Source organism: Peromyscus maniculatus, chromosome 5, assembly GCF_049852395.1.
Source record: "Peromyscus maniculatus bairdii isolate BWxNUB_F1_BW_parent chromosome 5, HU_Pman_BW_mat_3.1, whole genome shotgun sequence".
Taxonomy (NCBI): domain Eukaryota; kingdom Metazoa; phylum Chordata; class Mammalia; order Rodentia; family Cricetidae; genus Peromyscus; species Peromyscus maniculatus.
In genome coordinates, this window is record NC_134856.1 from 39,886,755 (window position 1) to 39,902,309 (window position 15,555).

The window sequence follows — 15,555 nt, forward strand, 5'->3', positions numbered from 1 at the left end:
ATAACATTACTTAAATGCAATAAAATAAGAAATGTTACAGCTGGTCAGTGGTCTTTTAATCCCAGCACTTGGGAGGCAGAAGCAGGCATATCGCTGTGAGTTTGAGACCAGCCTGGTTTACAAGCAAGTTCCAGGACAGCCAGGGCTAAAGAGAGACCCTGTCTCAAAAAAGACATCCAACCTATAACCCTCTTTAAACCTATAAAGCTGGTTAATCATTTTCTGTTACTATTCAACATAATCTTGAGATTTCAAACAAACAAGCAAAAAATAATGCTGGACTGAAAAAGATTTCCTGTGTGGCTTCTGTTTGGTTGGTTTTACTTGAATTTATGGAATAGGGCTAAACTGCAGGTGTTTTTAGAATGTATGGAAAACACTTCATTTTACTACTGGGCAGCAATCTTTAGCATATCTTACACCTGTATCCCTTCAGCAAGGCTGTGTGGTGTTGTTTGAATGAGTGAGACTTGTCTTTTGTCTAAACTTTTTTAAAGATTTATTTATTTATTATGTATACAGAAGAGGGCGCCAGATCTCATTTCAGATGGTTGTAAGCCACCATGTGGTTGCTGAGATTTGAACTCAGGACCTCTGCTCTGGAAGAGCAGTCAGTGCTCTTAACCTCTGAGCCATCTCTCCAGCCCTTGTCTAAACTCTTAAAAGTCTACCTTTATCTACTATCTTCTGTGTTTTGTTTTGTTTGGGGGAGGTGTTCTTTTGTATGTTTTGTTTTCTTTTTTCTTCCTTTTTTTTTTTTTTTTTTTAAGCAGAAGTAAACTTTTATTTCCATGTTTCTCAAATTAACCTGGCTTAGTTGGTTGTTTTGAGGGGATTAGTCAAAGAGACCAAATCCCATATCCTCCTCTGATTCCTCCCACTCTTCCTTGGCTTGAGTCTTGGCTGGGGCTGCTGTGGTGGCGGCCACAGGGGCAGCAGCCATGAATGCAGATGGATCAGCCAAGAAGACCTTGACCTTCAGCAAATGGGAAGGTGTACTCAGTCTCCACAGACAAAGCCAGAACCTGCTTGTACCCATTGATGATAGAGTGCGGCACTGAGGCAACAGTTGGGAACCAATCTGCAGACAAACACTGGCAACATTTCGGATGCCCTCCAGGAAGTGGGAGTGCAGAGTCTGCTCTGTGATGTCGAGCACTTCCGGGTTGTAAATGCTGCCATTGTCAAACCCCTGCTGGATGATCAGCCCAAAGGAGAAGGGCGAGATGTTCAGCGTGTTCAACAGTGTGGCTTCACTGGTGCCTACTTTGTCTCCAGTTTTTATCAGCTCACATCACTCAGAATTTCAGTGGTGCCCCTGGAGACTTTAGTGGTGATGCCTAAAGCCTGGAAGAAAGAGGTCTTCTTGGGCCCCAGACCAGTGTTCTGGGCTGGCACAGTGACCTCACACAGGCCAATGGCACCAGCACAGCCAGCAACTGGCACCTTATTGGCCGGCAGCATGTCCCTAATCTCAGTGAGGTCCTCCTTGGTGAAGACAAAGCCCACATTACCCTGGATATGAGGCAACAGTTTCTCCAGAGCTGGATTGTTTTCCAGGTGCCCCCTGATAGCCTTGTGTATCGTAGTGTTCTTGCCCATCAGTACCACAGTTTTCCCTCGAAGGGACATGCGGATCTGCTGCATCTGCTTGGAGCCCACATTGTCTGCTCCCACAATGAAGCACTTTAGGTAATCATCCTAAAGTTGGATGATCTTAAGGAAGTAGTTGGGTTTTCAGGTTGACTTGTCTTCCCCGGGCATCATGGTGGTGCGTCAGGGGTTGCCACACAGGGTTTAAAGACTATGTCCCTCTAATGAGGACACTGGCGAGAGCTTGTTTTGTTTTCTTTTGAGACGGGGTCAGCTATGTATTCCTGGTTTGCCCCTGCCTCCTGAGTGCTGGGATTAAAGGCATGCACCAACAAACGCAGCAGTCTATTATCTTCTAAAGTTGATGAAGTCTGTGTTGTTAGAGGTGACTTGAAGCTTTGCTCTGAGGGAACTGCTTTTTGATGTTTGGGGGAATACATTATTTTTTATGTTTGTATCTCCGTAAAGAGGAAAGACTCATAACAGGCAAGGCTATCTTTGATAATATCTGATAACACTTCAACTGGTGACTCAGCAGATGACTTCTTTTGACCCTGAACCTACATCCTAGACTTTCCTAGCTGCTTAGGTTTCTGTGACTTGTTACTTCCTCCTTCTCTCTCTCTCTCTCTCTCTCTCTCTCTCTCTCTCTCTCTCTGCCTTTGTGCTGTAAGTCTAGGTAGGATCATTCATTTCTGTCTTTTCTGCTTAAGTTATATTGTCTTTCCATGACCAAGATAGATATGAAAGATTTTTTTTTTTAATTTTAATTTTATATGTTTGGATGTTTGACCTGCATGTAAGTGCCCATTGAGGCTAGAAAAGTGCCTTAGATCCCCTGGAACTGGGGCTAAAGAAAGTTTTGAGCCACCATGTGGGTGCTGGGATTCAAAACCCAGTCCTATGGAAGAGCAACCAGTCAAAGGTTTATTTTTTAATTATGTATATGTGGAGGGGGGAGCGTGCCTGTGAGTGGAGGTCCCCACAGAGGCCAGAAGAGGGTATTGAATCTCTGGAGCTGGAGTTACAGGCATTTGTGAGCCACCTTATGAGTGCTGGGAACTGAACTTGGGTCTCTTAACCCTTCAGTCCCAGACGATACTTCTTGCTGTACTGCATAAGTGTCTCTACTCACTGAGTCATCTCCACAGCTTTTCTTTTTCCTTTTTCAAGACAGGTTGTTTCTGTGTATTTCAAGGTGACCTCAAACTTACTACATAGTCCAGGCTGGCCTTGAACTCTTGATCTACATGCTTTAGTCTTGCAAGTACTAGGGTTACAGGTGCGCCATGCCTGGCTTATAGTCTGCCCTTCCTCTCCTCCCCCCCTCACCACACTTTTTTTTTTTTTTTTGGTCCAATTCATTAATTGGTTGTTTTTTTGGGTCACAGTGTCATACTTTAGCCCAAACTGCCTACCATCAAACATTCAGCAATCCTCTTGCTTCAACTTTCTGGATACTAATATTATAGGCACGAGCCCCTATTCCTAGCTGGTTGTTTATTTTATTTATTTATTTTTGAGACAAAGTCTCCTATACAACCCAGGCTAGCCTAATTTGTCATCCTTCTGCCTTAACCTCCAAAGTGCTGGGATGACAAATTAGTGTCATCACATCTGGCTTTTTTCTCACATTCCAAAATAGGAATTAGATGAAGTGCTCACTTGCTCTCATACTAGTAAGATTATTATGTTAATCTTAGATAAGACCTGACTACTTCTGTTTTTAGTTATAAAGACCCCAGAAACAAATTTTTTAGTCTTGACTCATTGGTATTGGCTGCTGAATAATCTGTACATATGGTAACTGCATGCTACCTTAAAGATTGGAAACAATAAAAAAAAAAAAAGATTAGAGGCTGAGCTGTCTGTGCACAAAGGCTCTGAGTTCAGTCCAGGAGAGGATGAGGAGAGGGACAGAGAGTGACAAGGGCTTTCTAATTTCTTGGGCTTCCGTTTTCTTAGATTATAGGTAGGGGTGTGTGTGTGTGTGTGTGTGTGTGTGTGTGTGTGTTATTACACATAGTATACAGTATACCCTTCTTAGTACTGGGCATGAGAACCAGGGCCCTTGCACATGCTGGGCAAGTTCACTACCACTTCAACTCCCCAATGTACTTTTAAGAACCATTTCATAGCTGGGCAGTGGTAGCACACACCTTTAATCCCAATACTCAGAAGGCATAGGCAGGTGGACCTCTGTAAGTTCAAGGCCAGCCTGATATACAAAATGAGTTCCAGGACAGCTAGAGCTGTTATACAGAGAAACCCTGTCTCAAAAAAAAAAAAAAAAAAAAAAAATCTTGACAGCCAAGAAGAGTAGTGGTGCCCACCTGTAATTCTACCATCAGGGAGACTGAAGTGGAAGGATTGCCATTAGCTCAAAGCTCTGTTTCATAAAACCAAAAAAAGAAAAAACAATCTTTACTATTTCAATAGATGTACAATTTATGTGCCCACTGAATCTCAACAAATAAGGATATTATCTTCAGCCGGGCAGTGGTGGCACAGGCCTTTTTTTTTTTTTTTTTTTTTTTTTTTTTTTTTTTAAGTGTTTCGAGACAGGGTTTCTCCATGTAGCTTTACACCTTTCCTGGAATTCACTTGGTAGCCCAGGCTGGCCTCGAACTCACAGAGATCTGCCTTCCGAGTGCTGGGATTAAAGGTGTGCGCCACCACCACCCCCCGGCTGACACAGGCCTTTTATCCCAGCACTTGGGAGGCAGAGGCAGGCAGATCTCTGTGAGTTCGAGGCCAGCCTGGTCTACAGAGTGAGTTCCAGGGCAGAATCCAAAGCTAGAGAAACCTTGTCTCAAAAAAAAAGAAAAGAAAAGAAAAGGAAAAAAAAAAAAAGAAACAAACAAGAAGAATAATATCTTCTAATCCGGTGGTAGTGTACATGCCTTTAATCCCAGCACATGGGAGGCAGGTAGATTTCTGTGAGTTCGAGGCCAGCCTGGTCTACAAAGCCAATTTCCAGGACAGCTGGGACTATTACACAGAGAAACCTATCTTGAAAAACCAAAAAAGGGGGGCAGGAAATTCTTGTTTTTTTTTTTCCTTTGTTTCAAGAGGCGGAAGTGCTTTTCAATATTTAGAACGTAGAAACATTAATGACAGTATTTAATATGAATCATCTGGTATCTTTAAAATATAAAGTGAGTCTTATAGTACCTTTATTATTGTATCTTCCCTTCTCCTCCATCCCCTCTCCATTAGCTCCCTTCCTTCCCTCATCTAGTCTCCTCATTTCATCACACACAAATCTCCTCTCCCTCTGAGACAAGATCTTGCTCAGGCTAGCCTTGAGCTTCTGATGACCTCTTTGCCTCCTCCCCAGTGTTGTGATTATAGGCATGAATAAAATGCCTGACTTACAGATCTTTTCTAAAAAAATGTTTTTGGATTTTATTTTACTTTATGTATATGAATGTTGTTTGTTGTTGTTTTCACAGTCCTTGGTAATTCTAATTGCTTCATTTCCTCAACATCAGATCAAAACCACAAGACCTGAAAGTGTGCTGTTCCCCTGTTCTCCTCCATGTCGTTGTGGCTGGACTGTCATGAGGAAGCATCACAGACTGGGAATCTCAAACACTAGGACTTAACTTCCTCTTCTTCCCAGGGGTGACAACTCAGGGTCAAGGTGTGGACAGGGCTCCTTTGTGCCAAGGTCTCTCTCCTTGGAGAGGCTTGCCAAGGCTTTCTCCTCAGTATTCACATGACTTCCCTCTAAGTGTGTCTGTGTCCTGGTCCTCTGTTGTGAGAGAATTGTGGCAAAGCTAGCCACTAGACAGAGAACCTGCCCTTGCCTCGACTGCTGACAGTATGCTGTACAAATTGGACACACAGAACACAAAAGAAGGCACCTGCCAAACTTAGCCAAGACAAGGTAGGATGGTCCTTCAAAATTCCTGTTTCACAGAAAAGTCTGTCAGCTATTTTAGGCCTGTAGGTTGAAGATGGATGCCTCAACATTGCAGAGGAACTCTGGGGTGACTGTCTGAGTAGCTAGATGTCTCTGTTGTTTCTTTGTTTTGGAAGTTGCTTGCTCTTCACTTCCTGTTTACTTAGATAATATTATATCCTCCTTGGATCTTTGATGGGGTTGAAGATTAGATAGTTATAGTTTACAGTTTTCTGAAGTGAGACACTGATACAATGGACCAGGTAAAATTTATTAGGGAAATAAATAAGGTACACTCACGGTACAAATAGAGTAGACACTGCTGCTGATCTAGCTGTCCTCTTCCTGCTGTTCTGCCCAAGGGCAATGAGAACCATTTGCCTGCATGTATCTATGTGCACCACATGCATACCTGTTGAATCCCCTGGGACTGAGATTATAGACGATTGTGAGTCACCATATGGATACATGCAATCAAACTCAGGTCCTCTGCAAGAGCATCTCTCCAGACCTGTGACTTATACAGGGTTTCTCTGTGTTGTCTTGGCTGTTTTGGAGCTCACTCTGTAGACTGGTCTGGCCTCGAACTCACAGAGATCCACTAGCCTGTGCCTTCTGAGTGATGAGATTAAAGGTGTGCACCAGACTCAACCCACAACTATTCTCTTTGAAAATCTCAAATTACTACTGAGAAGACAAAGAATTTAGATTTTATTTTAAATCTGTGGGCTGTGGTGGAATAAGTCCAATAACCAGAAATAAGTTAGAGAGGAAATTTGTGTCCAGTAATTACAAGTTCAGGATTTTAAAAATCGTGGCCTTTTTAGCCAGGCGTGGTAGCAAACACCAGTGACACCAGGGTGGCAGAGGTAGGTAGATTTCTGTGAGTTCCAACCCAGCCTGGTCTACATAGTGAGTTGCAGGCCAACCAGAGCTACATAGTGAGACTGTCTCAAAACAAAACAAGGGTGGGGTAGTGGTGGCACATGCCCTTAATCCTAGCACTCTGGAAGCAGAGGCAGGCAGATCTCTGAGTTCGAGGCCTGGTCTACACAGTGAGTCCCAGGACACCCAAGGTTACACAAAGAAACCCTGCCTTGAGGGGAGAGGAGACAAAGAAAGAAAAAGCAAAACAAGGCATTTTTGTTGTTGTTGTTGTTTTTAGGAGTTTATGCAAATTAGCCAAAGAAAGTTTTTTCTTTCTTCCATTGGATTCTACAGGGATGTCTGTTACATTAGCACAGAAGTATCAGCTTTCACAACTTTACATATATATAAACATACAAATACCAACTATACTGAAATAATTGGGGCTTTGGTTTACGATATAAATTCTCCTTAGTAGAAGACTTTTTTTTTTTTTTTTTTTTTTTTTTTTTGGTTTTTCGAGACAGGGTTTCTCTGTGTAGCTTTGCGCCTTTCCTGGAACTCACTTGGTAGCCCAGGCTGGCCTCGAACTCACAGAGATCCACCTGGCTCTGCCTCCCGAGTGCTGGGATTAAAGGCGTGCGCCACCACCGCCCGGCAAGTAGAAGACTTTTAACTACTAATCTAATATTGTCAAGTAGCTGTGGGTTGTCCATAAAGTAAATACTTTTTAAATGGATTTTTAAATTTTTTCTTTGTAATAATTCCCTCAAACTGTAACAGAATACATGAATTTATTTTAAACATCCTGGGTTTGCATTTTTAGGTGTTTTTTGTTCGAAGACATCCACTAGTAAATCTGCCTTTGGAATCTGCCGTACAATAAATGTGATTATTTAAACCCTTACATGAATAAAGAAACAGGAAATGGCTTTCTTTTCATACTGATTCAAATTCTCTCATTACCCCTCCTCCTCCTCTTCCTCCTCCTTTCTCTCTCTCTCTCTCTCTCTCTCTCTCTCTCTCTCTCTCTCTCTCTCTCTCTCTCTTTCTGCCCAAATCATTTTATTTAAGAGAATTGAAGGTGAGGAGAGGCAGAAGAGGACCACAAGATCTGTTGTCCTCTTCAGCAGGGCAGATCTTCCTGACTTCCTCTATAGAGATTTTTTTTTTTTAAAGATTTATTATGGCCGGGCGGTGGTGGCGCACGCCTTTAATCCCAGCACTCGGGAGGCAGAGCCAGGCGGATCTCTGTGAGTTCGAGGCCAGCCTGGGCTACCAAGTGAGTTCCAGGAAAAGGCGCAAAGCTACACAGAGAAACCCTGTCTCGAAAAAACCAAAAAAAAACCAAAAAAAAACCAAAAAAAAAAAAAAAAAAGATTTATTATGTATGCAGTGTTCTGCCTGCATGCACCAGATCTCATTATAGATGGTTGTGAGTCACTGTGTGGTTGCTGGGAATTGAACTCAGGACCTTAGTAAGAGTAGTCAGTGCTCTTAACCTCTGAGCCATCTCTCCAGCCTGAGTTTTGCTTTTTTTTTTTTTTTTTTTGGACAGGTCCCAGCCTGCCCTTGAACTTGTAATGATCTTTCTGCTTCTGCAGGTTAAGTGCAGGGATCATAAACATAGGTCACCACACCCACGTCAATTTATACTTATTTTCTATGGCCTTCCTGGGTTTCTTTTTTTTTTTTTTTGGGGGGGGGGGTATATAGTTAAGTAAGCTCTTCCTGTTTCTTTCTCTACAAAGAAGTGCTGTTACATAAGAAACAATGTCATGTCCTGTGTGTCATTATCTTCCACGTGTCCCAGTCCCACCCCCGCCCCTCAGCCCCCATCTTGAGACAGGGTTTCTCTGTGTAGCTTTGAAGCCTGTCCTGGAACTCACTCTGTAGACCAGACTGACCTCAAACTCACAGATCTGCCTGCCTCTGCCTCCTGAGTGCTGGGGTTAAAGGCATGCACCACCACCATGCCCGACTGTGTATTGTTTCTTTTTCGTTTATCTTGTCTTGATTTTGCCATCCTCCTGCCTCAGCCTTCTGAGTATTGGGGACTATAGATCTGTGTTACTACACTTAGTGAAAAGTTCTGATCATGTAAAATATTTTTTTTTTAAAATTTTTCTTTTAAATTTTTCTACAAAGTCTTGCTGTGTAGCCCAGGCTGACCTCAATTTTGAGATCTTCTTGGCTTTGATTCCGAAGTGATGATATTACAGCTATGTTAGGAATCACTACAGCTATCCTGCATACTTTTCCCCCTCTTCTTTGAAACAGAGTCAATGAAAAAGGGATTATGCAAAAAGTCTTGGAATAATACTGTCTCTCCTGATGGAACTACCACACCACATCTGGCTTTGCCACCACATCTGGCTTTGTGTGGTGCTGAGGACAGAGCCCAGTAAACCTTGTGTGTTAACACGCACTCTGCCAACAGATGGTCTTGGTTTTGTTTTTTCAAGACAAGGTTTCTTTGTATAGCCCTGGCTGTCCTAAAACTCACTCTGTAGACCAGGCTGGCTTCAAACTCAGAGATCCACCTGCCTCTGCCTCCCAATTGCCGGGATTAAAGGCATGTGCCACCACTACCTAGCTGAAATTTTTTCTTTTAAAAAATACAATGTGCTGTGCTCTGCTGGCACACACTTTTAATCCTGGCACGTGGGAAGCAGGCACAGAGAAACCCTGTTTTGAAAAAAACAACAGTGTCTTCTTTAATTTCTATTGTATGTGTGTGTTTGTCAACTTGTATATATGTACCACATTTACATGCCTGGTGTCTACAGAGACCAAAAGAGGGCACCATGTCCTCTGGCACTAGATTTATTTCTGGTTGTGCGCCATCTTAGGAATTGAACCCAGGGCCTCTGAAAGAACAACCAATGTTCTTAACCACTGAGCCATCTCTGCAGTCCCCTTCTTTCTTTTTTTTTAAGATCTTATTTTGTAGGCTAGGTTGGCCTCAAATTTGCATTGATCCTTCTCCTCCCTCAGCTTTTTGAGTGCCACCAACAGCCTGCCTTCTCTCCCACCTCCCTAAGAGATGAGGTGTCTGTCATACTACAGCCCAGACTGGACCTTTGAGTAACTCTCAGGCCTTAGACTTCTAGGTGCTGAGAGTACAGGTGTGAACCAGACCCAGCATAACAGGCTGAACTTGCAAAGGATTGCAGTGTAGTGAACAGAAACTTACTATTCCGTAACCCAGTGTCTTGCATATGCTAGGCAACTGTTCTACCACTAAAATACAGCCCCAAGCCCAGAATCTAAGATTTGAACTTAGACACAGATGTGAATTCTAGTTCTACTAGTTATAAACTTTGGGATTTGGGAAAATGACTGCACACACACACACAAAACCACCATCAACTTTTTTTGTAAAGGATCTCCGAAGCCAAGGCAGGGTTTGAAGTTGCTGTGTCAGAAGATGATTTTGGATTCCTGATCCTCCTACCTTCACCTCCTTAGTACTGGGACTCCAGGCATGTGCTGGGGATCAAACCCAGGCCTTCATGCATGTTAGGCAAGCACTCTACCAAATGTGCTACACTATATTCCCATCCCTAATTTAATTCACTTAAATATATTTTTAATTTTTTTTTCTTTTTTGAGATAGGGTTTCTGTGTGATAACAAAATGTTCTCCATTAAACAAAAAAGTTCTAGCCATTTAAGTGCAAGGAAATACATCTCTTTCCTTGCTGCTAAGTGGATGTATCTTGGACTAGCTGGACAAACCGGATGGTTTGTTTTAGATCAGCACACTGAGTGATACACTATGAACGGAAACACAGTATTAACCCAGCACAATAGCTGCCTTCACGGGGTCAGCAAACACTCCATCCTGAGCATCCAGTGAAAGCCACCACTGGGAATAAGAACTCCATCCAAGTTTCCGTGTCTGCAATCACTTAGCAACTTTTAAATTTGTACAAAAGGCCTGATATTTGTAAGTGCCAGGCATTTATTGTCATTAGAGATTTTCTGAACAATTTGGAGGAATAACCAAGTTCAGGAAGAGGAGAAAAGACAAAGATATGATTGATCGTGTTCTCTCCTTCCTTATGTAACATAACTAAGGAATGTGGCTGCAGTACACTGAGACCAACACTGAACATTGAGCTATAGTGTGATATTTATATATCAAATAACAATGTTTTGTTAGTTTCCTTGATTAAATTATAACTAAAACAAAGAGTAGAACAATTCCAACATCAAAATTATTAGTAGAATGTCAGCGATTATAACCCATAAAATAAAAACCATGAATTCATGCTGATATAAGCTAAGTAAAGACAGGAAAGAATCAGTTCTTTCTTACAGAACACTAATTTAAAAATACCAGAAGGGGCTGCTGGGGATATAGCTCAGTGGGTAGAAAGACTGCCAAGTGTATGAAACCCAAGTCCAACCCCAGTACATACCTGGAAACCCAGAACTCAGGCGGGGAAGCAGGAAGTCCAGAACTTCAAGGTCATCCTTGGCTACACAGTGAGTTTAAGCCTAGTCTGGGATGCATGAGGCTTCCCTAAATAAAACCAGTGATAATAATAGGAGCAAAAAGAACAAAAACATCAGCCAAGCATCTTTCTTGCAGAGAAAAATATATTTGTTAACATAAAACTGTCAAGAAGCTTAAATAAGTGATCAGGTTTCTTAGAATTATGGTTGGTACAGACTTTTTGCTTGCTTTTTTTTTGTGTGTGTGTCTTTTGAGACAAGGTTTCTCTGTGTAGCCCTGGCTGTCCTAAACTGGGATTAAAGACATGTACCACCACACCCAGCTGGTTGGTACAAACCATTAAATACTAGAAAAAAGAACGAACCAAATGAGAGGGCTCTTCCTAGTATACCTGGAGCACACACATCAGTGCCTCAGAGATCTGAGGTCCTCCCCACTCTGACCTGGCTTATTACTGACTCACGACCCAACCGTAAACAAATTACTTAATCTTTAGGCTTGTATTGTAATCATCTGTGTAATGACTGTTATATTGCTATTACATGCTATTAAGAGTCTCAGCTAAATATAAATCATCATACACTGCAGTATGATTACTCATTCAGCCTTTGGGGAGACCTTATAATTCCAGAGGTATATACGAATACTCTTTGATTTGACATCTGCAGAAAGCTAGACACTAAACAAACACATTTTTACACCCCAGCTCCTTCATGATGGCCCTTCCAGGTACTAATCTAATTTTCATTAAGCCAATTAATTTTTCATACTATCAACCAACTAGAGTTCTGTTTGGGACCCAAAGCTAAATAATGAAGAGTTTCTCATTCTTATCTGAGATTCATTCCCCGCTCCCCAACCCCCACAGTGTTTTTTTTTTCTTTTCTTTTCTTTTCTTTCTTTCTTTCTTTTTTTTTTTTTTTTTTTTTTTTTTTGTTTTGTTTTGTTTTGTTTTGTTTTTTTGAGACAGGGTTTCTCTGTAGCTTTGGAGCCTGTCCTGGACTAGCTCTGTAGACCAGGCTGGCCTAGAACTCACAGAGATCCACCTGCCTCTGAGTTCTGGGATTGAAGATGTGTTGCCTTTAGCACAGCCTGGCCTTATCTAAAGTTTTACAGATACTAAAAATTTGAGTTCATTACAGATACTTGACTGTGTAACCTAGCATCTATTTCTAATCCTCAGCTCTTTCTACCAAAATTAATCACATACTTCTCCAATCTTCGCTGCAAGCTCACTGTTGGCCAGTTAGAGAGATTTCATGCTGAAATATGCTGCATTTAAGAAAGCCATCACTCCTTCCTTTCCTTCCATTGTTTGAAACGGTCTTATTCTGTAACCCAGCCTGGCCTCTCACTATATAGACAAAGCTGACCTTGAATTTGAGGTGATCCTCCTGCCTCCATCTCCCAAATGATGGATTATAGGTATGAGTCACCATACTCAGCTGGGAAAGCTTCTCTTGATATAGAGAACAGATCGCACCAGCAACTCTCTTCTCTTTCATTCTTCCTTGAACTGACGTCTCCAGGCAGCTTTCGATGTGTCAGGCTCTACAACTGTAATATAAATAAACGCACTGCAGATAACATAACAAACATGACATCAGGAGGTGTTTCTTCAGTCCTTTAAGAACCAACTTCAGACCTGTTAAAACATTCTTTGATGCTTACACCATTCTTAGTTGTGTCTTCTTTTGCTTGTATCCAAACTCGATGTCCAAACTCAACTCTTTCCTCCAACCTTCAATGTTTAAATTACTTGGCACAGGTGGTGGTATCACCAGTTGCCCAAATTAGAAACTCAGTGTTAGCTTCAGTCTATACTAACTCTTCAAATATAAACACACAGACAGCAGATCAGCAACAGTCATCGAATCTTTCAGAATGTTTGCTCTGGACTTAGAAAGATTGCTCAGCAGCTAAGAGTGTGAACTGCTCTTCCAGAGGTCCTGAGTTCAGTTCCTGGGACCCATGTTGGGAGCGCAACTGCCTTTAATTCCAGCTCCAGTAGATCTTATGCCCTCTTCTGGTCTATACACATGTGGTAGACACACACACACATTTATTTTTAAAGCTGTGTGTAGTGGTACATAACTTTAATCCCAGAAGTAGAGGAAGAAGAATCAGAAGTTCAAGGTCGTCCTCAGCTACATATAAGTTGGATGTCTGCCTGGCATATATGAGACCCTGCCCAAAGAAAGGAAGGGGCCAGGGATCAGAACTTAAGTGACTTGATGCTCTTCCAGAGGACCAAAATTGAGTTCCCGTTACCCATATAAGGTGACTTACAACTCCCTTTAACTCCAGCTTCAAGGGATGGACAACCTCTTCTGGCCTCTGCAGCCACACACACAAACACATATACACATATAAATAAATAAATAAAAATCTTTAAAACCTTTTTGGTTTCTCGAGACAGGGTTTCTCTGTGTAGCTTTGGAGTCTGTCCTGGAACTTGCTTTGTAGATCAGGTTGGCCTCTACCTTACAAGTGCTGGGATTAAAGGGATTCGCCACCACCCAGCTAAAAGCTTATTTTTAAAAAACAGAGAACAAAAGAAACATCACTCTTTTTCCACTTGAAATGCATGCTTACCTGCATGTCTGTCTATGTGCTATGTGTGTGTCTGAGTACCCACAGAACTCACAAGAGGGTACCAGACTTCTTAGAACTGGAATTCCAAACAGTTGTGAGCACCATGTGGGTTCTTTGAACCAAACCTTGGTGCTCCACCTGAGTGCTGGGATTAGAGCCGCACCAGCATGCCTGGCTGCTTCCGCTTCTCTGAATCGGTTTCCCTATGGCATCTCTGTTTGTTCCCCCCCCCTATGGCGTCTCTGTCTGGCTTTTCACTTGCAATCTCCCTGCTTCTGCCTTCAGTGGAGTCACAGCATCCACAACTTCTTTCCAGCTCCCTTCATCTCATTCTTAGAGAGCCAGGGTAAATTTGAGATGTCAGAATAATGAATAGGCAATGACATTTTTTAACTTATTTATTCATCTGTCTGTATACTTAGATATATGTACATGCCACAGCATCTCTCTCTGGAAGTCAGAGGACAACCTGTGGAAGCACACTCTTATTAGCTGAGCCATTTCTCCAGTCCCTGTTTGGTTATTTTGAGGTGGGTCTCATTAAGTAACTGAGGATTACCTCAAATTCACTATGTAATAAATCCTGGTCTTGAATTCTCCATCTTCCTGTCTCAGTTTCCCAAGTGTTAGGACTGCAGGCATGTACCATCATGCCCAGCTCTGGAATAGCTCTGAATGTGTTCAGGTTTGTCCTTGGAAGTGACAGCCCATTTATGTTAATATCAGCATCAGTAAGAGCGCTTATCCAGAGATTATATTTATCTCTGTGTATGGCAAATCCTCCTCTGCTTCCAGGAGATTATTCTAAGAAAGGAGAAAGATTCACCACTGCAGTTAAGTACATATCTAAACTCCATGTAGTCCTATAAATGATCACATTTGATAAGATTAATGAAATGGTTCTTTTTCTTTTGGTGTTTTTTGTTTTGTTTTGTTTTGTTTTGTTTTTTTGAGACAGGGTTTCTCTGTATAGCTTTGCACCTTTCCTGGAACTCACTTTGGGAGACCAGGCTGGCCTGGAACTCACAGAGATCCGCCTGGCTCTGCCTCCCGAGTGCTGGGATTAAAGGCGTGCGCCACCACTGCCAGGGCCAGGATTTTTTTTTTTTTTTTTAAGATTTATTTATTTATTACACATACAGTGTCTCTACATGCCAGAAGAGGGCACCAGATCTCATTATAGATGGTTGTGAGCCACCATGTGGTTGCTGGGGATTGAACTCGGGACCTCTGGAAGAACAGCCAGCGCTCTTAACCTCTGAGCCACCTCTCCAGCCCCAGGATTTTTTTTAAATAATACTGTGCATTAGTTAGGGTTCTCTAGAGAAACAGAACTAAACCGGAACTGTTAGAATGAGTATGTATTACAAAGGAGATTTATCAGATTGGCTTACATTGGTATGGACTGGATAGTCCAGCAGTGGTTTGTCTACTGCTGGAGAAGCTGAGAACCCAGTAGCTGATCAGTCCACGAGGCTAGGTTCCTCAGCAGTCCCAGTCTGGCACTTAAGGCCTGGAGGATTCCTGGAGAATCATAAGTCTTCAGTCCACCTGGAAAGCTGAAGAAGCTGGGTTCCATTGTCAGTAAAAGATGACTACAGAGGCAGCAACAGAGTAGGTACATGCACCAGCAAGGATGAAAGGTCAATAGGCGAAAAGCAAACAGCTGTCCCCTCATACCTCATAATTTGGGCATAAAAAGGATCTCCTCTCAGCCAGTCCTTCCAGGAAAATACCCTCACATGCCCACTCAGGCATGCCTTTTACTTGACTCCAGAGCCAATCAAGTTGACAATCATGATTAACTATCACATATCACATTGTGGGACCTGGACATGCTACTAAAGTCTGGCCTTGGTGAAACAGTTTATCCATGTTTATCAGGAGTCTTGAATATTTCTTTGACCCAGTAGTTAATTTCTCCCTGAAAAAGATGTTCATTGCATTAAAACTAAATACCCAATAATTAGGGAATAATCTAGTAAATTATAAGCATACAATGGAAAGTGATATGGTGTCGCCCTGCCCCCCCCCCCCCAGACAGGGTTTCTCTGTGTAGCTCTGTTCTCCTTTCCTGGAACTCACTCTGTAGCCCAGACTGGTCTCGAATTTACAGAGATCTGCCTGCC

The 15,555-nt window shown here is 42.2% G+C and overlaps 1 protein-coding gene and 1 pseudogene across 2 annotated transcripts in view; one reads left to right on the forward strand and one right to left on the reverse strand.

Annotated features, from left to right (window-relative positions):
* Positions 1 to 15,555, forward strand: part of Sntb2 (syntrophin beta 2) — an 83,929-nt gene that overhangs the window by 22,683 nt on the left and 45,691 nt on the right. The gene's annotated exons all lie outside the window — the stretch shown is intronic.
* On the reverse strand, positions 789 to 1,764 carry LOC102917917 (large ribosomal subunit protein uL10 pseudogene; annotated as a pseudogene).